Here is a 21763-nt window from a genome sequence, read left to right on the forward strand (position 1 = left end):
GAACGCGAGGAGACTGAGTCAGCGATGCAACAGGGCAAGGATGATAACGACGGGGACCGGGCGGCTTGTCTCGGTGCCACCTCCAAGCGCCCCCGGGACGAGGGCGGAGACAAGGACAGCGCGGCATCCAGCACAAGTGACGGGCCACCAACGAAGACGCCTCTTGGGAGGCGGTCGGTCTTCAAGCCGAAGCCAAATGTTCCGCCCGAGAGAAAGCCTGGTGACAAAGCACAGCAAAAGAATAACGCCGGGAAGACGGGTGGTCCCGGAGGCGGCTAGCCGAGGGCTGGTCGTGAAAGGTAAGCACCATGCTCCGGGTCTATCTCATACTTTAGTTCATAATGGCTCCTAATCCGTCGCTCACTATTGCCACACTAAACGTGAGAGGGTTGGCGGCCAAGCGTAGGCAAAGCCAAGTCCTACGGTTGGCCGCTGACCAAGACCTAGACGTTCTAGCTGTCCAGGAGACAAAGGTTGACGGAGAGGAGGAGACCGGGAGCATGGTGCGGCGTTTCATGACTAGATATTATGCGGTCGTGAGCCATGCGGTAGGGACGTCCGCCGGTTGTGTCCTATTTGTTAAGAAGTTGCCTGACCTTGTTGTTAAAAATGTATTTTCATGTCAAGCCGGAAGGATCGTTTTTTGTGATTTTGTTTTTCGTGAATTAGAATTCAGAGTCATGTGCATATATGCACCGAATGCTGTGGAAGAACGCGCTTCATTTCTTGCGAACCTTTTTCAGTATATTAGCACTGATAAGTGCATGGGGGATTTCAATTGTGTTTTGAGGGCTCGGGATAGAGTCAATAATGCTGGTATTCGCGATAAAAGCAGTAGTGTGTTGACTAAGCTAATTAGTGATAATGAACTGGACGATGTCTGTGAGTGCCTGGAGGGGGAGCGGGAAGTCATGTACACACGATTCCAAGGTAGTATTCATGCGCGGTTAGACCGCATATACGTATCGCAAGACATAATTCCAAAGTGCCATAGTTATTCGGTGGCACCAGTATCGTTTTCAGATCACTGCATTGTGAAATGTCATATAGGCACGCAGAGGAAGAAACAAGATTTTAATTGGGATCTATGGAAAATGAATGCCTTACTACTAAAAGACGAGCCATTTGTAGAGGCAGTACGTGAGGCCGTCAGGAAAGTAAGTGAAGAAAACAGTGAAACAATAGCAGAGGAATGGGAATACTTCAAACAAAACGTAAAAATGAAAGCTTTAGAAAGATCGAGCTGCTTACGATTTGAGAAGGAAATGAAAGAAAGTGGCTTACGAAAGACACTTAAGCAGCTGATAGGGCTGGAGTGCGAAGAGCCTGGGACGTATAAGCAAGATGTAGGAGCCATTAAAGAAAAATCGAGCAGCTTGACAAGAAACGGTATCAAGGTGCGATTGTGCGAGCAAGAGCAAATGCATTAGTAGCTGGAGAAACGCCCACTAAATGGGCGCTGGGACTCGAAAAAGCGCAAGCTCGACGGAATCATGTCGACAGAATTTTATGGAACGGCACTGTTACCGACGATAGTAAGAGCATAGGCCGAGCGTTTCTAGAGTATTATCAGTCACTCTTTGCGTTTCAAGAAGTGAATATAGACGAGTTCAGAAGGGCCTTTCGATCTCGGATGCCGCGAGTGAGTGACGATACAAAACAACGATTGGAATGGAAAATAACAGAACGTGAAGTTGAAAAAGCGATTGATGATTTGAACCAAGGCAAATCACCTGGACCGGACGGTCTGGGCGCGTGTTTATATAAAGCTTTTAAGAAAGAACTGTCGCCGTTACTAACAGAGCTGTTTAATGATGCGTATGATAACAAAACTTTGCCGCCTTCTTTTGGAAAAGCTCATACCATACTCATCCCTAAGAGTGACCAAGTGGAGAAACTTAGGCTAGTAACATCTTACAGGCCAATATCTTTAACCAATGTTGATTATAAGGTTTTTATGAAAGTTTTGGCTGCCAGACTTCAAAGCGTCATAAATGACATAGTGGCAGATCACCAAACGTGTGGTATCAAAGGAAGGTCCATTTTTTCGAATATTCACACGATGCGGTGCGTACTGGAGTGCTGTGACGCCACCTCGGGTGGAGTCGCGGTGCTCCAGCTGGACCTCGAGAAAGCGTTTGATTGTGTCTCTCATGATATTTTGTTTGCCATTTTGGATTACGTTAATGTTGGTTCCATCATCACTGAGGGAGTGGCGTTGGCGTACAAGAACTGCACAACACGCTTAATTGTGAATAAATGATTTGGGGCCCCCATTAACGTCATGCGTTCTGTGCGTCAGGGCTGCCCTCTCAGTCCTCTTTTGTTTGACATTTACATAGAAACTATGTGTTTGGCAATAACTGAGAATCAGCAAATACGCGGGTATAGCTTGGCAGCCACACAAATCAAGCTCTTGGCATATGCAGATGACATCGCGGTGTGTTGTACAAGCAAAGAAAGTGTGACGGAAACAATAAGGGTAGTGAAAAATTTTTGTGATGTGACGGGCAGTTGAGTGAACTGGGGAAAGTCCCTCGGTTTGTGGCACGGAGAGTGGTCTTCCGCCCCGGACAATATTGACATGTGAGCTGAATGAAAACCCTGACCAAGTACTTAGGTGTCCCCATGGGCAGTTACGAAAATAGCGACGAATACTGGACGAACCAAGCAAAAGAAACAACAGAAAAAGCAGACAGGTGGAAAGGCATCAAACTGTCGATTTTCGCAAAAGCAACTGTGTGTAACATGTTTTTTATTACGAAGTTGTGGTACGTCATGCAAACGTTGTACTGTTCAAGGGTAAACGTGCAAAGGTTGCACAGAGTGTTCGCGGTTTTTATCTGGGGCTCTACCTGGGAAAGGAGCAGCCGAACCAATCTGTTCCGGCACGTGAAGAAAGGGGGGCTGGGCTTGGCGCATCTTTTTGTACGCCAGCTTGTGAACAGGTTTTTGTTTTTTCGGGATGTGCGTGATCCGTTTCTGCGCACTGTATGCCAACTCAGGTTGAGAGGTGCTTTGCCGGCACTTATTGTTAGTACAGATAGTATGCCCGGAACGCTTAGTGGCTATTTTAAAGGAGTTGCAGATAGTGTGCGCTTTCTTTCTGTGCGTTTTTCTTTTTAGTATTTATGTAACGTTAAAAGGAAAACATCGTATAAAGATATTTGCGACATTGTATTTCCAGTGCCATTGTACAGAGCGCTATACAGTGGAAGATCAGGACTGGATGTCCTTAAGCGAGTGAAAAATATGGAGGTGCCTACTGGGGTAAAGACATTCTTTTTTAAATTACACACAGGAACACTCTCAGTGAAGACATTCATGGAAGAACGTGGCTTTCTTGTACCTTGGGGCTAGCACTGCTTGATTTGCAAGCAACCAGAAACAATAGACCATGTCTTTTTGCATTGCTGGGCCGGAGTGTTCTTCCGGGATGTCCTACAAAGAACAATGAAGAAGGAGTTACCGTTAAATCCGCATGGCATCAGGTACTTAGCGGTAACGAATGACGACGGGGTTCCCTTCGACCTAATAATGCTCAAGGGCCTTCATAGTTTATGGCGTACAAGGATGTCTGGGTACTACTGCGACCCGGACACTAGGCCTGCGCGTACGTATTTCCGCGATAGCATGTCTCGTTTCATTGAAATAAAGAAAATACAAGAATGTGTACCCGAATGGCTCTCGAGGATAGAACCTCTGACAGCACTGAAAGAATTTTAATTAGACAACGCCAGTCCTTATAGGACTGATGGCATGTATGTTCTTTCAAAATGTTTTGTATTTGTTAATTGTACATTGTAATTTTGTTTTGTATTATGTGCTCTGTACAATGTCGAAGACCGGCAATAAATAAAGAAAAGCCATTAGGATATGCATAAAAAGAAACATCGTGGCCTGCGCAGGGATCAAACCTGCGACCTTCGCGTTATTAGCACGACGCTCTAACCGACTGAGCTAGCAGGCCGAGTGAGAGCAATGGCGCGGCAAACCAAAAGACAAGGGCGAGTCATTTCCCTTGCGCGTAGGCGCGGACGGCGAAGAGAGAGGGATGCGTGTTTGCATCACGTGAGAAAATAAAATGTAAAAAATATGGAGTGTAGCCATTAGGATATGCATAAAAAGAAACATCGTGGCCTGCGCAGGGACCGAACCTACGACCTTCGCGTTATTAGCACGACGCTCTAACCGAATGAGCTAGCAGGCCTTTTTTTTCTTTGTTGCCTTGATTTCAACACCAATCAAACGCGTACAAAGTAGGCCACTTGGTGCAAAAAGATAATATTACATCACTTCGAGAGACTGTACATATTTAAAAGGCACTCAAAGAGGATATCGCAGACGCCAAAGTGTCAAGCTCCAGAAACCACTCTAGGGGTTCAATCATGTGCTTGAGGGCATCACGCGTGTACCTAAGGCTTTCATTTAGGTGTTCCCTCGCAGACCTTTCATCTACACGGGCATTCCTGACATCCATGCGCGTTTTTACACGCTGCTAATACACAAAAGCACTATCAAGTCAGCCGGCACTCCCCCTGGGTCTGCTCACGGTAATAGCCGAATACCGAAAGGACTTAACGGCAGCTCTTTCTTCAGAGTTCGTTTGAGAACATCCCACAAGAAAACTGAGTATTGGCAATCCAAGAAGATGTGCTCAATAGTTTCAGGTTTTTTACATATGATGCAGTTAACAGACCATGGAACAAAGAAGCCCTTGCTTTGCAGCCATGACTTCACAAGGAGAGTGCCCGAATGCAATTGAAAAAAGAATGTTTTCGCTGAAGATCTAATCGGCATTTTTCTAACGCGTTTCAGCATATTGCGTTCAGGTCCTAAGTTATACATCATACGGTAAACAGGATGCGGCAAGAAAACATGAACCAGATCACCATAAAGTTTCATACGCGTCCCTGAAGTCAAAAATTCATTCGAAAAATGCGCTTTCAATAAAGAAAAGGACATAACAACTTCCCTCAGAAAGCCAATTGGTGTTCGAGTGCGTTCATTTGTTGATGAGACAATACACTCAGGCAAAGAAGAACTCAATCTCACTTGAATAACAGTACGCAGAAATATATCACTTTGGTACCTTAAGAAAAAGAACCTGCTAACAATCTGTTTCAAAAACAAATGTGTTAATCCTAGTCCTCCATTCTTCACCGAATGAAACAAGTTACACCGGCTAGTTCTCTCCCAAGTGGATCCCCATATATATACCGCAAACACTCGGTGAAGTTTCTGCACCGAAATCCTTGCCATGCATAACACTTGTAGTAAATAATACACCTTTGTAACTAAAAACAAATTACAAACACTAGCTCTTGAAAAATCGAAAAATTACGCCCGCCCCACTTTTCTGTCTGATCTTTAACTCTTTTTACTTCTTCGATCCAATACGCGGCACTGTCACGATAATGTTGTAATGGCACCCCAAGATATTTTCCAGGGGTAACGCTTCAGTTCATATTGCAAAAATACTCAGGTACCTGTGTCCAGCTGCCGTGCCATAAACCTAGGCAATTAGTCCAGCTGACAACACTTCCAGTAGCGGTGCAAAAAGAAACAACCTCTTTCATAGTGTTTTTCACACTTTCTGTATCACAGCGAAAAATTGCCACGTCACCTGCATAAGCCAGAACTCTAGTCTCAATTCCTGCGTAGATAAACCCACGAATAGATTGGCTTTTAATTATTTTCAAACAGAAAGGCTCCAAATACAAGGCGACTAAAAGAGGTGACAAACAGCATCCTTGTTTTACTGATATCTCCACTTTTATATATATACTGCGCCTAATTTCCTATTAATTACTAACTTTGCAGTGCAATCTTTGTACACCATTCTTATTCCATCTGTTATCACTGCACCGGCTTTAACATGTTCTAAGAGCAAAAATATGACATCATGGACGACTCTCTCAAAAGCCTTTTCAAGGTCAATTTGTGTCATAGTGACTCTGTCCTCTCTTTCATCGCAGCATTCCAGTATGGTCCTTGCAGTATGTATATTCGAAAAGATCGATCTGCCTTTGATACCGCATGTCTGATGGGGGCCCACAAGTTCTTTTATAACGGTCTGCAATCGTCGCACCAGTACTTTAGTGTAAACTATAGAGTCCGTATTCGTCAAGCTTATTGGTCTGTAGGCTTCAACCGCCATAAGTCGCGCAGGATCTTTTGCTTTAGGAATTAAAATAACGTGCGATGTCCGAAAGGAAGGAGGTGCTTCCTTATTCTCGTACATCTCCCTAATCACGCGATGTAATGCTACAGCTATTTCACTTTTAAAGCTCTTATACAAAGCCCCTCCCAGACCATCAGGCCCCGGTGACTTGCCGGGACTAAGTTCGTCAGCAGGCCGAGTGATAGCAATGGCGCGGCAAACCAAAAGACAAGGGCGGGTCACTTCCCTTGCGCGTAGGCGCGGACGGCGAAGAGAGAGGGATGCGTATTTGCATCACGTAAGAAAATAAAATGTAAAAAATATGGAGTGTAGCCATTGGGATATGCATAAAAAGAAACATCTTGGCCTGCGCAGGGATCGAACCTACGACCTTCGCGTTATTAGCACGACGCTCTAACCGACTGAGCTAGCAGGCCGAGTGAGAGCAATGGCTCGGCCAACCAAAAGACAAGGGCGAGTCATTTGCCGTGCGCGTATGCGCGGGCGGCGAAGAGAAAGGAATGCGTATTTGCATCACGTAAGAAAATAAAATGTAAAAAATATGGAGTGTAGCCATTGGGATATGCATAAAAAGAAACATCTTGGCCTGCGCAGGGATCGAACCTACGACCTTCGCGTTATTAGCACGACGCTCTAACCGACTGAGCTAGCAGGCCGCGTGAGAGCAATGGCGCGGCCAACCAAAAGACAAGGGCGAGTCATTTGCCGTGCGCGTATGCGCGGGCGGCGAAGAGAAAGGAATGCGTATTTGCATCACGTAAGAAAATAAAATGTAAAAAATATGGAGTGTAGCCATTGGGATATGCATAAAAAGAAACATCTTGGCCTGCGCAGGGATCGAACCTACGACCTTCGCGTTATTAGCACGACGCTCTAACCGACTGAGCTAGCAGGCCGAGTGAGAGCAATGGCGCGGCCAACCAAAAGACAAGGGCGAGTCATTTGCCGTGCGCGTATGCGCGGCCGGCGAAGAGAAAGGAATGCGTATTTGCATCACGTAAGAAAATAAAATGTAAAAAATATGGAGTGTAGCCATTGGGATATGCATAAAAAGAAACATCTTGGCCTGCGCAGGGATCGAACCTACGACCTTCGCGTTATTAGCACGACGCTCTAACCGACTGAGCTAGCAGGCCGCGTGAGAGCAATGGCGCGGCCAACCAAAAGACAAGGGCGAGTCATTTGCCGTGCGCGTATGCGCGGGCGGCGAAGAGAAAGGAATGCGTATTTGCATCACGTAAGAAAATAAAATGTAAAAAATATGGAGTGTAGCCATTGGGATATGCATAAAAAGAAACATCTTGGCCTGCGCAGGGATCGAACCTACGACCTTCGCGTTATTAGCACGACGCTCTAACCGACTGAGCCAGCAGGCCGAGTGAGAGCAATGGCGCGGCCAACCAAAAGACAAGGGCGAGTCATTTCCCGTGCGCGTAGGCGCGGCCGGCGAAGAGAAAGGAATGCGTATTTGCATCACGTAAGAAAATAAAATGTAAAAAATATGGAGTGTAGCCATTGGGATATGCATAAAAAGAAACATCTTGGCCTGCGCAGGGATCGAACCTACGACCTTCGCGTTATTAGCACGACGCTCTAACCGACTGAGCTAGCAGGCCGCGTGAGAGCAATGGCGCGGCCAACCAAAAGACAAGGGCGAGTCATTTGCCGTGCGCGTATGCGCGGGCGGCGAAGAGAAAGGAATGCGTATTTGCATCACGTAAGAAAATAAAATGTAAAAAATATGGAGTGTAGCCATTGGGATATGCATAAAAAGAAACATCTTGGCCTGCGCAGGGATCGAACCTACGACCTTCGCGTTATTAGCACGACGCTCTAACCGACTGAGCTAGCAGGCCGCGTGAGAGCAATGGCGCGGCCAACCAAAAGACAAGGGCGAGTCATTTGCCGTGCGCGTATGCGCGGGCGGCGAAGAGAAAGGAATGCGTATTTGCATCACGTAAGAAAATAAAATGTAAAAAATATGGAGTGTAGCCATTGGGATATGCATAAAAAGAAACATCTTGGCCTGCGCAGGGATCGAACCTACGACCTTCGCGTTATTAGCACGACGCTCTAACCGACTGAGCCAGCAGGCCGAGTGAGAGCAATGGCGCGGCCAACCAAAAGACAAGGGCGAGTCATTTGCCGTGCGCGTATGCGCGGGCGGCGAAGAGAAAGGAATGCGTATTTGCATCACGTAAGAAAATAAAATGTAAAAAATATGGAGTGTAGCCATTGGGATATGCATAAAAACAAACATCGTCGCCTGCGCAGGGATCGAACCTACGACCTTCGCGTTATTAGCACGACGCTCTAACCGACTGAGCCAGCAGGCCGAGTGATAGCAATGGCGCGGCCAGCCAAAAGACAAGGGCGAGTCATTTCCCGTGCGCGTAGGCGCTGACGGCGAAAAGAGAGGAATGCGCATTGGCATCCACTAAGAAAATGTAACAAAATAAAGGAGGTAGCCATTGGGATATTGATTCTGCTTCCGGCAGCCGAGCTGATCGGATCGTTGAATCATGGCCTCAAGCGGGGCGGCGACAGCGGTCACTTTGGGCCGCGGAAACAGGTTCAGCAACGACGACGAAAGGGACTACCAGTTTATTTTGCCCCAACTGTCAAAAGGACGAATTGTTAACAACACCGTATTTTTACACGCTGGTGTAAGAGCGAGGCCGTACAAGGTCGAGGATTTTCGGGATGCGCTTACGCCCACAAGCCTGCTGCCGGAAGGTGTGTGCCTCGGGGCCTACCAGGTCAATCACGTCTGGGCCGTGACCCTCAGTGACGCAGCTGCAACAAAACGCCTGCTGGCCCTGAAAGAGCTTCAGGTGAAAGGGCGTCGATGTGTCATCGTCGACCCGCAGGACCAGCAGGTGAAACTCCGGCTTCACTGGCTGCTGTACGGCGTTTCCGACGAGGACGTCCGGGCGGCATTCACAACCTTCGGCAAGGTAGAAGAGGTGAGCAGAGAGCGTTGGCGCGTCCAAGGCATGAGAGACAAGACCTCGACCACCCGGACCGTGCTACTGAAGCTGAGAAGCGGCATTAAAGTGGAAGACCTGCCTCACCAGGTCCGCGTCGGCGGAGAGCTGGCATTGGGGGTCGTACCTGGGCGGCCCATGCAGTGCCTGCGCTGCCAAGGGACAGGACACGTACGCCGTGATTGCAAAGTCCCCCGCTGTTCGAGATGCAGACGGTTCGGCCACGTCGACGCTGACTGCGTTAAATCTTACGCAGCCGTGACAGGACAAGCAGCGAGTGATGTGTCTGCAGAGCACGTCATGGATGCAGTCGAGACAGAAGAAGCTGCTAAGGGAGCCGGTGTGCAAGTGCCTTCATTGACGACAAATGCCACGACGGTACCGGAGGTCGCTCAAGCCAAGGTAGTCGAGGGTGCTGAGCAGGTGACTGGGCCTGCACGTGTCGAGAGGGACGAAGACCCTGTGAATGCAGGTGCTAATGAAGGCGAACGCGAGGAGACTGAGTCAGCGATGCAACAGGGCAAGGATGATAACGACGGGGACCGGGCGGCTTGTCTCGGTGCCACCTCCAAGCGCCCCCGGGACGAGGGCGGAGACAAGGACAGCGCGGCATCCAGCACAAGTGACGGGCCACCAACGAAGACGCCTCTTGGGAGGCGGTCGGTCTTCAAGCCGAAGCCAAATGTTCCGCCCGAGAGAAAGCCTGGTGACAAAGCACAGCAAAAGAATAACGCCGGGAAGACGGGTGGTCCCGGAGGCGGCTAGCCGAGGGCTGGTCGTGAAAGGTAAGCAACATGCTCCGGGTCTATCTCATACTTTAGTTCATAATGGCTCCAAATCCGTCGCTCACTATTGCCACACTAAACGTGAGAGGGTTGGCGGCCAAGCGTAGGCAAAGCCAAGTCCTACGGTTGGCCGCTGACCAAGACCTAGACGTTCTAGCTGTCCAGGAGACAAAGGTTGACGGAGAGGAGGAGACCGGGAGCATGGTGCGGCGTTTCATGACTAGATATTATGCGGTCGTGAGCCATGCGGTAGGGACGTCCGCCGGTTGTGTCCTATTTGTTAAGAAGTTGCCTGACCTTGTTGTTAAAAATGTATTTTCATGTCAAGCCGGAAGGATCGTTTTTTGTGATTTTGTTTTTCGTGAATTAGAATTCAGAGTCATGTGCATATATGCACCGAATGCTGTGGAAGAACGCGCTTCATTTCTTGCGAACCTTTTTCAGTATATTAGCACTGATAAGTGCATGGGGGATTTCAATTGTGTTTTGAGGGCTCGGGATAGAGTCAATAATGCTGGTATTCGCGATAAAAGCAGTAGTGTGTTGACTAAGCTAATTAGTGATAATGAACTGGACGATGTCTGTGAGTGCCTGGAGGGGGAGCGGGAAGTCATGTACACACGATTCCAAGGTAGTATTCATGCGCGGTTAGACCGCATATACGTATCGCAAGACATAATTCCAAAGTGCCATAGTTATTCGGTGGCACCAGTATCGTTTTCAGATCACTGCATTGTGAAATGTCATATAGGCACGCAGAGGAAGAAACAAGATTTTAATTGGGATCTATGGAAAATGAATGCCTTACTACTAAAAGACGAGCCATTTGTAGAGGCAGTACGTGAGGCCGTCAGGAAAGTAAGTGAAGAAAACAGTGAAACAATAGCAGAGGAATGGGAATACTTCAAACAAAACGTAAAAATGAAAGCTTTAGAAAGATCGAGCTGCTTACGATTTGAGAAGGAAATGAAAGAAAGTGGCTTACGAAAGACACTTAAGCAGCTGATAGGGCTGGAGTGCGAAGAGCCTGGGACGTATAAGCAAGATGTAGGAGCCATTAAAGAAAAATCGAGCAGCTTGACAAGAAACGGTATCAAGGTGCGATTGTGCGAGCAAGAGCAAATGCATTAGTAGCTGGAGAAACGCCCACTAAATGGGCGCTGGGACTCGAAAAAGCGCAAGCTCGACGGAATCATGTCGACAGAATTTTATGGAACGGCACTGTTACCGACGATAGTAAGAGCATAGGCCGAGCGTTTCTAGAGTATTATCAGTCACTCTTTGCGTTTCAAGAAGTGAATATAGACGAGTTCAGAAGGGCCTTTCGATCTCGGATGCCGCGAGTGAGTGACGATACAAAACAACGATTGGAATGGAAAATAACAGAACGTGAAGTTGAAAAAGCGATTGATGATTTGAACCAAGGCAAATCACCTGGACCGGACGGTCTGGGCGCGTGTTTATATAAAGCTTTTAAGAAAGAACTGTCGCCGTTACTAACAGAGCTGTTTAATGATGCGTATGATAACAAAACTTTGCCGCCTTCTTTTGGAAAAGCTCATACCATACTCATCCCTAAGAGTGACCAAGTGGAGAAACTTAGGCTAGTAACATCTTACAGGCCAATATCTTTAACCAATGTTGATTATAAGGTTTTTATGAAAGTTTTGGCTGCCAGACTTCAAAGCGTCATAAATGACATAGTGGCAGATCACCAAACGTGTGGTATCAAATGAAGGTCCATTTTTTCGAATATTCACACGATGCGGTGCGTACTGGAGTGCTGTGACGCCACCTCGGGTGGAGTCGCGGTGCTCCAGCTGGACCTCGAGAAAGCGTTTGATTGTGTCTCTCATGATATTTTGTTTGCCATTTTGGATTACGTTAATGTTGGTTCCATCATCACTGAGGGAGTGGCGTTGGCGTACAAGAACTGCACAACACGCTTAATTGTGAATAAATGATTTGGGGCCCCCATTAACGTCATGCGTTCTGTGCGTCAGGGCTGCCCTCTCAGTCCTCTTTTGTTTGACATTTACATAGAAACTATGTGTTTGGCAATAACTGAGAATCAGCAAATACGCGGGTATAGCTTGGCAGCCACACAAATCAAGCTCTTGGCATATGCAGATGACATCGCGGTGTGTTGTACAAGCAAAGAAAGTGTGACGGAAACAATAAGGGTAGTGAAAAATTTTTGTGATGTGACGGGCAGTAGAGTGAACTGGGGAAAGTCCCTCGGTTTGTGGCACGGAGAGTGGTCTTCCGCCCCGGACAATATTGACATGTGAGCTGAATGAAAACCCTGACCAAGTACTTAGGTGTCCCCATGGGCAGTTACGAAAATAGCGACGAATACTGGACGAACCAAGCAAAAGAAACAACAGAAAAAGCAGACAGGTGGAAAGGCATCAAACTGTCGATTTTCGCAAAAGCAACTGTGTGTAACATGTTTTTTATTACGAAGTTGTGGTACGTCATGCAAACGTTGTACTGTTCAAGGGTAAACGTGCAAAGGTTGCACAGAGTGTTCGCGGTTTTTATCTGGGGCTCTACCTGGGAAAGGAGCAGCCGAACCAATCTGTTCCGGCACGTGAAGAAAGGGGGGCTGGGCTTGGCGCATCTTTTTGTACGCCAGCTTGTGAACAGGTTTTTGTTTTTTCGGGATGTGCGTGATCCGTTTCTGCGCACTGTATGCCAACTCAGGTTGAGAGGTGCTTTGCCGGCACTTATTGTTAGTACAGATAGTATGCCCGGAACGCTTAGTGGCTATTTTAAAGGAGTTGCAGATAGTGTGCGCTTTCTTTCTGTGCGTTTTTCTTTTGAGTATTTATGTAACGTTAAAAGGAAAACATCGTATAAAGATATTTGCGACATTCTATTTCCAGTGCCATTGTACAGAGCGCTATACAGTGGAAGATCAGGACTGGATGTCCTTAAGCGAGTGAAAAATATGGAGGTGCCTACTGGGGTAAAGACATTCTTTTTTAAATTACACACAGGAACACTCTCAGTGAAGACATTCATGGAAGAACGTGGCTTTCTTGTACCTTGGGGCTAGCACTGCTTGATTTGCAAGCAACCAGAAACAATAGACCATGTCTTTTTGCATTGCTGGGCCGGAGTGTTCTTCCGGGATGTCCTACAAAGAACAATGAAGAAGGAGTTACCGTTAAATCCGCATGGCATCAGGTACTTAGCGGTAACGAATGACGACGGGGTTCCCTTCGACCTAATAATGCTCAAGGGCCTTCATAGTTTATGGCGTACAAGGATGTCTGGGTACTACTGCGACCCGGACACTAGGCCTGCGCGTACGTATTTCCGCGATAGCATGTCTCGTTTCATTGAAATAAAGAAAATACAAGAATGTGTACCCGAATGGCTCTCGAGGATAGAACCTCTGACAGCACTGAAAGAATTTTAATTAGACAACGCCAGTCCTTATAGGACGGATGGCATGTATGTTCTTTCAAAATGTTTTGTATTTGTTAATTGTACATTGTAATTTTGTTTTGTATTATGTGCTCTGTACAATGTCGAAGACCGGCAATAAATAAAGAAAAGCCATTAGGATATGCATAAAAAGAAACATCGTGGCCTGCGCAGGGATCAAACCTGCGACCTTCGCGTTATTAGCACGACGCTCTAACCGACTGAGCTAGCAGGCCGAGTGAGAGCAATGGCGCGGCAAACCAAAAGACAAGGGCGAGTCATTTCCCTCGCGCGTAGGCGAGGACGGCGAAGAGAGAGGGATGCGTATTTGCATCACGTAAGAAAATAAAATGTAAAAAATATGGAGTGTAGCCATTGGGGTATGCATAAAAAGAAACACCGTGGCCTGCGCAGGGATCGAATCTACGACCTTCGCGTTATCAGCACGACGCTCTAACCGACTGAGCTAGCAGGCCGAGTGAGAGCAATGGCGCGGCAAACCAAAAGACAAGGGCGAGTCATTTCCCTTGCGCGTAGGCGCGGACGGCGAAGAGAGAGGGATGCGTGTTTGCATCACGTGAGAAAATAAAATGTAAAAAATATGGAGTGTAGCCATTAGGATATGCATAAAAAGAAACATCGTGGCCTGCGCAGGGACCGAACCTACGACCTTCGCGTTATTAGCACGACGCTCTAACCGAATGAGCTAGCAGGCCTTTTTTTTTTTTTTTCTTTATTGCCTGCTTAGACATTAACACACAAAAAAAACAAATCCACATACACAGTCCACCCACATCACATCAGGTGGGATGGTCGCTAAAATTTCTTGAGGCACACCAGCTCATCAAGGATGCTAACCCAGTCTGGGGTTTCGCTTTGTGCACGATACACTTCTCGTAATAGTGACATACTTTCAATGAAGTTCTCTCGCGCAGAGCACACATTCACATCAGCATGACGTACAGCCATTCTTGTTTTCCACAAACTGTGGAGACCCAGCAACATGAACATGTCGAACGGTGGCCCGTCATCGCTTTCAACTGGAAGGAACCGAATTCCATAGGGGTTTATGGGGAGTTCTTTTTTAAGAGTGCGCTGCAAGATGTCCCAGTGAAAGACAGCGTCCCAACACTCAATGAAGGCGTGTTCAATTGTTTCAGGCTTTTTACACAGCCGGCAATCGGTAGTCCAGGGTACGAATATTCCTTTCTGTTCTAGCCATACTTTAACGGGGAGGGTGTTCGTGTGTAGGTGGAAAAAGAAAGTTTTCGCAGCAGGTCTTACAGGCATCCTTTTGACTCGTTTCAGCACATCTTTTCCTGGGCCTCCACAATAAACACTCCTATACAGTGGGATAGGTAACATACTGTCAACTAAATCTGCGTACAGTTTCTTTCTTCTCACTGAGCACAAGTACTCCAGCGAAAAACGTGCGCAGAGTATTCTAAAAGATGCAACGACTTCACGATAGTACCCAGTCGCTCTAGTGATAGCACTAGATGTGGACACAACAAATTCAGGCAGTTCTGTTGCCATTTTCGCCTGAATGACCGTACGGAGGAAAACATTTCTTTCATCTCGCAGGAAGATGAACCGCGATACGATCTGTCTAATGAACAAGTGTGAGAGCCCAAGGCCCCCATTTCGAACTGTGCGAAAAAGATTTGTTCGACTGCATCGCTCCCAAGTGGAGTTCCAAATGAAGGTAGCAAACACTCGATGCATTTTTTGAACGTTTACACGGGACATGAACATTACTTGCAGTATGTACCAAACTTTGGCAATTAAAAATATATTGCAAGCTGAAGCACGTGCAAACACTGACAATCCCCGGCCCTGCCATCCTTTTATCTTTTCTTTCATTGATTCTATTTGGCCGGTCCACAACTGTGTCGAGTCCCGATAGTGCTCAAGGGGCACTCCTAGATACAGTGGAGGCACTGTAGTCCACTGCATACCGGCGAATTTTGTGGGTGTCGCGTCCCAGCTTCCATGCCATATCCCAACACTTTTTTCGAAGTTTATCTGGGCACCAGTGTACCTACAAAAGGATCTTGCAAGGCGGACAGCCTCGACCACGCTTTCCCTGTCTTCACAAAAGACGGCGACGTCATCTGCATAAGCTAGCATTTTAACTTCTGCGGCGTGCAGCCTAAAACCACGAATGTTTTCATTCCGTATGACTGCCATACAAAAGGGTTCGAGGTACAGGGCAAAAAGCAAGGGAGACAAGGGACAGCCTTGCCGTACAGACGAGCGGAGTGGCACCCGCGAACTAAGACACTTATTAACTATAAGCTGCATGTAACAGTCTTCATAAGCCATTTTAACGCCATCTACAATGACGCTCCCAACATTACAGTACTGCAGTATAGCGAAAAGCACCTCATGTGACACCCGGTCGAACGCCTTCGCAAGGTCTAGCTGCAACATGGCCACCCGACCCCCAATGGCATCGCAACATTCAAGCACATTCCTTGCAATGTGGGTGTTCGTGAAAATGGTGCGGCCTTTAATGCCACACGTCTGGTGTGGCCCTACAAGCTGCTGAATCACGCTTTGAAATCGTCGAGCCAGTACTTTCATAAATATTTTGTAATCTGTGTTGGTCAGACTTATCGGTCTGTATGAACTTACTGAAAGGAGCTTTTCCCGTTCATCGGTTTTCGGAATTAATACTATGTGCGAAGTCTGGAATGAGGGTGGTACTTTTTTAAATTCATACGCCTCTGAGAGTAGTCGGTGCAATATACACGCAAACTCCTGACTGAATGCCTTGTAAAAAGCGGCGCCTAGGCCGTCCGGCCCTGGCGATTTGCCTGATGGCAGTTCTTCTATCGCCCTTTCAATCTCGGACACAGCTATTGGTCTCTCAAGACTTTCTCTAACGTCGTCATCCAACCTTGGCATCTCGCTCATGAATTCACTCTCGAAGGCCAGTCCAGAAGGAGTCACATTGCCGAACAATTCGCGATAGTGTTCCACAAAAGCTTTCTCAATCGACGAAGCGTCTGACGTCACCTCGTTTTGAAGACGTGTCTGTTGGATCTCATTTCTTGACGCGTGACGCTTTTCATCGCTCATTGCCCGTTTGTTTGGTATCTCACCCATCCATAGGCGTTCGCTTCTAGCGCGTATAACTGCTGCTTTGTATCGCTCGGCGTCGATAACTTCAAGCTCGTGTCTTACTTTCTTTACGTTTTCAGCTAATAGATCGTGACCCGCATTTTGTGCGCTTGACAGATATTCTAGCTGTCTTTGCAGCTCTCTTTGTTTCTGTAATTTATCGTGCTGAAGGCTGCTTCCTCTTTCTATTGCAATGAACTTAACCTGAATCTTAAATTCCTCCCATGTGGCAGTAAAATATTCACCCTCATTTGTCATCAACTCTGTTATCTTTTCCTTAACTCTGCGCACAAATGGTTCATCATCAAGCAGCTTTTCGTTGAATTTCCACATGTTCCAGTTGAATCGTGTTCTTTTAACTTTTTCCCCAATCGAGAAGCTTACCAGGCTATGGTCCGTGAACGATTGCGGTGCGACGTTATAACTATTACAAAGGGTGATCAAGTCGTCAGAAACATACACTCTGTCCAGCCTTGCTCGGCTATTTCGCTGAATGTGCGTGTACTGCGGAATCATACCATCAGTGAGGACTAGGCCCACATCTTCTAAGTTGTGGTCTTCAATTAGTCTGCTCAAAAGGAGAGCACTTTTATCGCGAACCCTTTCCCTTTTTAGTCGGTCTTCCGCAGAACACACACAGTTAAAATCACCAAGTAATATGACAAAGCGATCACATTTTAGATATTGCTCGATACATTCAAAAAACAAAAATCGATCATTCACATTGTTTGGCGCATAAACGCATACGAGCCGCCACAAATCGTGGGAAAAAGAAAAATCTACAATAAGCAAGCGGCCAGTTTCAGAAACAGTTACACTTTCTTCAATAATACCAGCACTCTTCCGTATTAACAACGCACATCCGCCTGATGTGCCATTCGCATGGCACACGCACACATTGTAATGCGCCGTGAAAGGCGTCACCATGCGATCGGTCTGCTCTTGGGTTTCGACCTTAGTTTCTTGTAAGGCAACTACATCGAGTTCCTTCTCCATACACAAGCGGCTAAGTTGATACTGCCTCCTTCGCGCTCCAAGGCCACGGACATTTAACGTGGCAACTCTCAGTGCTCTCTCTAGTTTCACCGCCATTTATCTGCAAAAGCAAGCCGATCGCACGGTGTCGCTGAAGAACAAGCGATCCAGACACACTGTAGAAAAATTTGCATGCATAACTTTTGCACTGAAAACCGCTCGATCCACACGCGTACCTTTAGAGCGTACGCGAAGCCCGATTCCAAAAAGGACGCCATCTCTTCACGACGTTAGTCCGGGCGCCCCAGTAGGCGCCGAGTCCTACTTAGGCGGTTTTGCCGCCGGCCGTCTGTCCGGCGGGATGTTTGGCTTCAGGCGCACGGGCACACGACGACCCGCCTGCGCTTTTGGCGGCGGCTCGTCTTTGGCCCCGTTGTCAAGGTTGCCGTCCAGGCTGCCGTCCAGGTTGCCGGTCGAGTCCCTCGCTCTTTTCATAGCCACATTGCTTGCACTCGATTCTTCGACGTCCATCAAGGGAGTTGCCGGTCCGTGCTCCGTGGCGGCCTCCTCGGCAGTGGCGGATTTTGCGGCCGATTCTTCTTTGGCTCCTTCGTCGCATGGCCTTTGCACTGCATCTTTCGGGCTCGTAGGCAGCACATTTACCACCTTCGTGGCTTTAGCAGCCGGCACATAAGGTGTTGCAACTATGTCCGCCGGTGGTACTAGCACGCGGGAAGCCTCATCAACGTCAGCCTCATCCATTAACAGGTCAGCCACGTCCTCTCGAAGCGCAGGTCCTGCGACGGATGCGTAAGTCTTAACACATTCCGTATCCTGGTGGCCGTAGCGACGGCATACTGCACATTTCGGGACGCGGCAGTCACGTCGGACATGTCCGGTGTTTCGGCACTTAAGGCAAAGGGGTGCTCTGCCCGGTACCACAACTAGGGTCTGCTCACCAGCTACACGAAGTTGATGGGGCAGGTCTTCTACGGTCATACCAGTCTTCAGAACCAGGGACACCGCCCGTGTCGACGATGCTTTATCTTGAACTCCTTGAACACGCCACTTTTCATGGAAAACGTCCGTGACCTTTCCGAACGGTAACAGGGCTGTCCGTATATCCTCGTCCGACACGTTATGAAGCATCCAATGCAACTTCAGCCGCACGGCCTGATTGGCAGGATCAACGACAATGCACCGATGTTCATTCACCTTGAGGTTCTTGGCGCTTGAAAGCTTTTTCACGCCTTCGTCGCTCTTGAAAGTAACCGCCCAAACGTGGCTCATCTGATACGCCCCTAGGGCGATGACATCGGCAAGTAGGCCTAAGCTAGCCAACGCATCTCGGAAATGTTCCACACGATACGGCCTGGCACGCACATCCGCATGCAGAAAAACTGTATTTAAAACTATCCGACCTGTCGGCAATTGAGGCAGCAAAACTTGGTATTCCGGGTCTTCTGAGGCAAAACTCCTGGTACCGCGGCCCTGCTGGGCCGCTGAAGCCGCTCCTACGGAGCTCATGATCGGCACGTCCGCTCGCTAGCGCGGCAGAAAGCCGAATGAGCTAGCAGGCCGAGTGAGTGCAATGGCGCGGCAAACCAAAAGACAAGGGCGGGTCATTTCCCTTGCGCGTAGGCGGCGACGGCGAAGAGAGAGGGATGCGTATTCTCATCACGTAAGAAAATGTAAGAAAATAAGGAAGGTAGCCATTGGGATATGCATAAAAAGAAACATCGTGGCCTGCGCAGGGATCGAACCTACGACCTTCGCGTTATTAGCACGACGCTCTGACCGACTGAGCTAGCAGGCCGAGTAAGAGCAACGGCGCGGCAGACCAAAAGACAAGCGCGAGTCATTTCCCGTGCGCGCAGGCGCGGAGGCCAAAAAAGAGGAATGCGCATTTGCATCCAGTAAGAAAATGTAAGAAAATAAGGAAGGTAGCCATTGGGATATGCATAAAAAGAAACATCTTGGCCTGCGCAGGGATCGAACCTACGACCTTCGCGTTATTAGCACGACGCTCTAACCGACTGAGCTAGCAGGCCGAGTGAGAGCAATGGCGCGGCAAACCAAATGACAAGGGCGGGTCATTTCCCTTGCGCGTAGGCGCGGGCGGCGAAGAGAGAGGAATGCGTATTTGCATCACGTAAGAAAATAAAATGTAAAAAATATGGAGTGTAGCCATTGGGATATGCATAAAAAGAAACACCGTGGCCTGCGCAGGGATCGAACCTATGACCTTCGCGTTATTAGCCGACGCTCTAACCGACTGAGCGAGCAGACCGAGTGAGAGCAATGGCGCGGCAAACCAAAAGACAAGGGCGAGTCATTTCCCGTGCGCGCAGGCGCGGAGGCCAAAAAAGAGGAATGCGCATTTGCATCCAGTAAGAAAATGTAAGAAAATAAGGAAGGTAGCCATTGGGATATGCATAAAAAGAAACATCTTGGCCTGCGCAGGGATCGAACCTACGACCTTCGCGTTATTAGCACGACGCTCTAACCGACTGAGCTAGCAGGCCGAGTGAGAGCAATGGCGCGGCAAACCAAATGACAAGGGCGGGTCATTTCCCTTGCGCGTAGGCGCGGACGGCGAAGAGAGAGGGATGCGTATTTGCATCACGTAAGAAAATAAAATGTAAAAAATATGGAGTGTAGCCATTGGGATATGCATAAAAAGAAACATCTTGGCCTGCGCAGGGATCGAACCTACGACCTTCGCGTTATTAGCACGACGCTCTAACCGACTGAGCTAGGAGGCCGAGTGAGAGCAATGGCGCGGCAAACCAAAAGACAAGGGCGAGTCATTTCCCGTGCGCGCAGGCGCGGAGGCCAAAAAAGAGGAATGCGCATTTGCATCCAGTAAGAAAATGTAAGAAAATAAGGAAGGTAGCCATTGGGATATGCATAAAAAGAAACATCTTGGCCTGCGCATGGATCGAACCTACGACCTTCGCGTTATTAGCACGACGCTCTAACCGACTGAGCTAGCAGGCCGAGTGAGAGCAATGGCGCGGCAAACCAAATGACAAGGGCGGGTCATTTCCCTTGCGCGTAGGCGCGGACGGCGAAGAGAGAGGAATGCGTATTTGCATCACGTAAGAAAATAAAATGTAAAAAATATGGAGTGTAGCCATTGGGATATGCATAAAAAGAAACACCGTGGCCTGCGCAGGGATCGAACCTACGACCTTCGCGTTATTAGCCGACGCTCTAACCGACTGAGCGAGCAGACCGAGTGAGAGCAATGGCGCGGCAAACCAAAAGACAAGGGCGAGTCATTTCCCGTGCGCGCAGGCGCGGAGGCCAAAAAAGAGGAATGCGCATTTGCATCCAGTAAGAAAATGTAAGAAAATAAGGAAGGTAGCCATTGGGATATGCATAAAAAGAAACATCTTGGCCTGCGCAGGGATCGAACCTACGACCTTCGCGTTATTAGCACGACGCTCTAACCGACTGAGCTAGCAGGCCGAGTGAGAGCAATGGCGCGGCAAACCAAATGACAAGGGCGGGTCATTTCCCGTGCGCGTAGGCGCGGACGGCGAAGAGAGAGGGATGCGTATTCTCATCACGTAAGAAAATGTAAGAAAATAAGGAAGGTAGCCATTGGGATATGCATAAAAATAATCATCGTGGCCTGCGCAGGGATCGAACCTACGACCTTCGCGTTATTAGCACGACGCTCTGACCGACTGAGCTAGCAGGCCGAGTGAGAGCAATGGCGCGGCAAACCAAATGACAAGGGCGGGTCATTTCCCTTGCGCGTAGGCGCGGACGGCGAAGAGAGAGGGATGCGTATTTGCATCACGTAAGAAAATAAAATGGAAAAAATATGGAGTGTAGCCATTGGGATATGCATAAAAAGAAACATCTTGGCCTGCGCAGGGATCGAACCTACGACCTTCGTGTTATTAGCACGACGCTCTAACCGACTGAGCTAGGAGGCCGAGTGAGAGCAATGGCGCGGCAAACCAAAAGACAAGGGCGAGTCATTTCCCGTGCGCGTAGGCGCGGACGGCGAAGAGAGAGGGATGCGTATTCTCATCACGTAAGAAAATGTAAAAAATATGGAGTGTAGCCATTAGGATATGCATAAAAAGAAACATCGTGGCCTGCGCAGGGACCGAACCTACGACCTTCGCGTTATTAGCACGACGCTCTAACCGAATGAGCTAGCAGGCTTTTTTTTTCTTTGTTGCCTTGATTTCAACACCAATCAAACGCGTACAAAGTAGGCCACTTGGTGCAAAAAGATAATATTACATCAC

The 21763-nt window shown here is 48.1% G+C and overlaps 24 non-coding genes across 24 annotated transcripts; all 24 read right to left on the bottom strand.

Moving 5' to 3' along the window:
• Positions 1 to 3896: 3896 nt before the first annotated feature.
• On the bottom strand, positions 3897 to 3970 carry TRNAI-AAU (transfer RNA isoleucine (anticodon AAU)). The gene has a single exon. It is a non-coding gene; the product is annotated as a tRNA-Ile (tRNA).
• Positions 3971 to 4136: 166 nt separating this feature from the next.
• Positions 4137 to 4210, bottom strand: TRNAI-AAU (transfer RNA isoleucine (anticodon AAU)). The gene has a single exon. It is a non-coding gene; the product is annotated as a tRNA-Ile (tRNA).
• Positions 4211 to 6526: 2316 nt separating this feature from the next.
• On the bottom strand, positions 6527 to 6600 carry TRNAI-AAU (transfer RNA isoleucine (anticodon AAU)). Its single transcript has one exon. It is a non-coding gene; the product is annotated as a tRNA-Ile (tRNA).
• Positions 6601 to 6766: 166 nt separating this feature from the next.
• On the bottom strand, positions 6767 to 6840 carry TRNAI-AAU (transfer RNA isoleucine (anticodon AAU)). Its single transcript has one exon. It is a non-coding gene; the product is annotated as a tRNA-Ile (tRNA).
• A 166-nt stretch (positions 6841 to 7006) lies between these two features.
• TRNAI-AAU (transfer RNA isoleucine (anticodon AAU)) lies at positions 7007 to 7080 on the bottom strand. The gene has a single exon. It is a non-coding gene; the product is annotated as a tRNA-Ile (tRNA).
• Positions 7081 to 7246: 166 nt separating this feature from the next.
• Positions 7247 to 7320, bottom strand: TRNAI-AAU (transfer RNA isoleucine (anticodon AAU)). Its single transcript has one exon. It is a non-coding gene; the product is annotated as a tRNA-Ile (tRNA).
• A 166-nt stretch (positions 7321 to 7486) lies between these two features.
• On the bottom strand, positions 7487 to 7560 carry TRNAI-AAU (transfer RNA isoleucine (anticodon AAU)). Its single transcript has one exon. It is a non-coding gene; the product is annotated as a tRNA-Ile (tRNA).
• Positions 7561 to 7726: 166 nt separating this feature from the next.
• Positions 7727 to 7800, bottom strand: TRNAI-AAU (transfer RNA isoleucine (anticodon AAU)). Its single transcript has one exon. It is a non-coding gene; the product is annotated as a tRNA-Ile (tRNA).
• A 166-nt stretch (positions 7801 to 7966) lies between these two features.
• On the bottom strand, positions 7967 to 8040 carry TRNAI-AAU (transfer RNA isoleucine (anticodon AAU)). Its single transcript has one exon. It is a non-coding gene; the product is annotated as a tRNA-Ile (tRNA).
• A 166-nt stretch (positions 8041 to 8206) lies between these two features.
• Positions 8207 to 8280, bottom strand: TRNAI-AAU (transfer RNA isoleucine (anticodon AAU)). The gene has a single exon. It is a non-coding gene; the product is annotated as a tRNA-Ile (tRNA).
• A 164-nt stretch (positions 8281 to 8444) lies between these two features.
• On the bottom strand, positions 8445 to 8520 carry TRNAI-AAU (transfer RNA isoleucine (anticodon AAU)). The gene has a single exon. It is a non-coding gene; the product is annotated as a tRNA-Ile (tRNA).
• A 5033-nt stretch (positions 8521 to 13553) lies between these two features.
• On the bottom strand, positions 13554 to 13627 carry TRNAI-AAU (transfer RNA isoleucine (anticodon AAU)). The gene has a single exon. It is a non-coding gene; the product is annotated as a tRNA-Ile (tRNA).
• A 166-nt stretch (positions 13628 to 13793) lies between these two features.
• TRNAI-GAU (transfer RNA isoleucine (anticodon GAU)) lies at positions 13794 to 13867 on the bottom strand. Its single transcript has one exon. It is a non-coding gene; the product is annotated as a tRNA-Ile (tRNA).
• Positions 13868 to 14033: 166 nt separating this feature from the next.
• On the bottom strand, positions 14034 to 14107 carry TRNAI-AAU (transfer RNA isoleucine (anticodon AAU)). The gene has a single exon. It is a non-coding gene; the product is annotated as a tRNA-Ile (tRNA).
• A 5127-nt stretch (positions 14108 to 19234) lies between these two features.
• On the bottom strand, positions 19235 to 19308 carry TRNAI-AAU (transfer RNA isoleucine (anticodon AAU)). The gene has a single exon. It is a non-coding gene; the product is annotated as a tRNA-Ile (tRNA).
• A 161-nt stretch (positions 19309 to 19469) lies between these two features.
• Positions 19470 to 19543, bottom strand: TRNAI-AAU (transfer RNA isoleucine (anticodon AAU)). Its single transcript has one exon. It is a non-coding gene; the product is annotated as a tRNA-Ile (tRNA).
• Positions 19544 to 19943: 400 nt separating this feature from the next.
• On the bottom strand, positions 19944 to 20017 carry TRNAI-AAU (transfer RNA isoleucine (anticodon AAU)). Its single transcript has one exon. It is a non-coding gene; the product is annotated as a tRNA-Ile (tRNA).
• A 166-nt stretch (positions 20018 to 20183) lies between these two features.
• On the bottom strand, positions 20184 to 20257 carry TRNAI-AAU (transfer RNA isoleucine (anticodon AAU)). The gene has a single exon. It is a non-coding gene; the product is annotated as a tRNA-Ile (tRNA).
• Positions 20258 to 20418: 161 nt separating this feature from the next.
• TRNAI-AAU (transfer RNA isoleucine (anticodon AAU)) lies at positions 20419 to 20492 on the bottom strand. The gene has a single exon. It is a non-coding gene; the product is annotated as a tRNA-Ile (tRNA).
• A 166-nt stretch (positions 20493 to 20658) lies between these two features.
• On the bottom strand, positions 20659 to 20731 carry TRNAI-AAU (transfer RNA isoleucine (anticodon AAU)). The gene has a single exon. It is a non-coding gene; the product is annotated as a tRNA-Ile (tRNA).
• A 161-nt stretch (positions 20732 to 20892) lies between these two features.
• On the bottom strand, positions 20893 to 20966 carry TRNAI-AAU (transfer RNA isoleucine (anticodon AAU)). The gene has a single exon. It is a non-coding gene; the product is annotated as a tRNA-Ile (tRNA).
• Positions 20967 to 21128: 162 nt separating this feature from the next.
• Positions 21129 to 21202, bottom strand: TRNAI-AAU (transfer RNA isoleucine (anticodon AAU)). Its single transcript has one exon. It is a non-coding gene; the product is annotated as a tRNA-Ile (tRNA).
• A 166-nt stretch (positions 21203 to 21368) lies between these two features.
• TRNAI-AAU (transfer RNA isoleucine (anticodon AAU)) lies at positions 21369 to 21442 on the bottom strand. Its single transcript has one exon. It is a non-coding gene; the product is annotated as a tRNA-Ile (tRNA).
• A 161-nt stretch (positions 21443 to 21603) lies between these two features.
• On the bottom strand, positions 21604 to 21677 carry TRNAI-AAU (transfer RNA isoleucine (anticodon AAU)). Its single transcript has one exon. It is a non-coding gene; the product is annotated as a tRNA-Ile (tRNA).
• Between the last annotated feature and the right edge of the window lie 86 nt (positions 21678 to 21763).

This window comes from Dermacentor variabilis, chromosome 8, assembly GCF_050947875.1.
Source record: "Dermacentor variabilis isolate Ectoservices chromosome 8, ASM5094787v1, whole genome shotgun sequence".
Lineage (NCBI taxonomy): Eukaryota > Metazoa > Arthropoda > Arachnida > Ixodida > Ixodidae > Dermacentor > Dermacentor variabilis.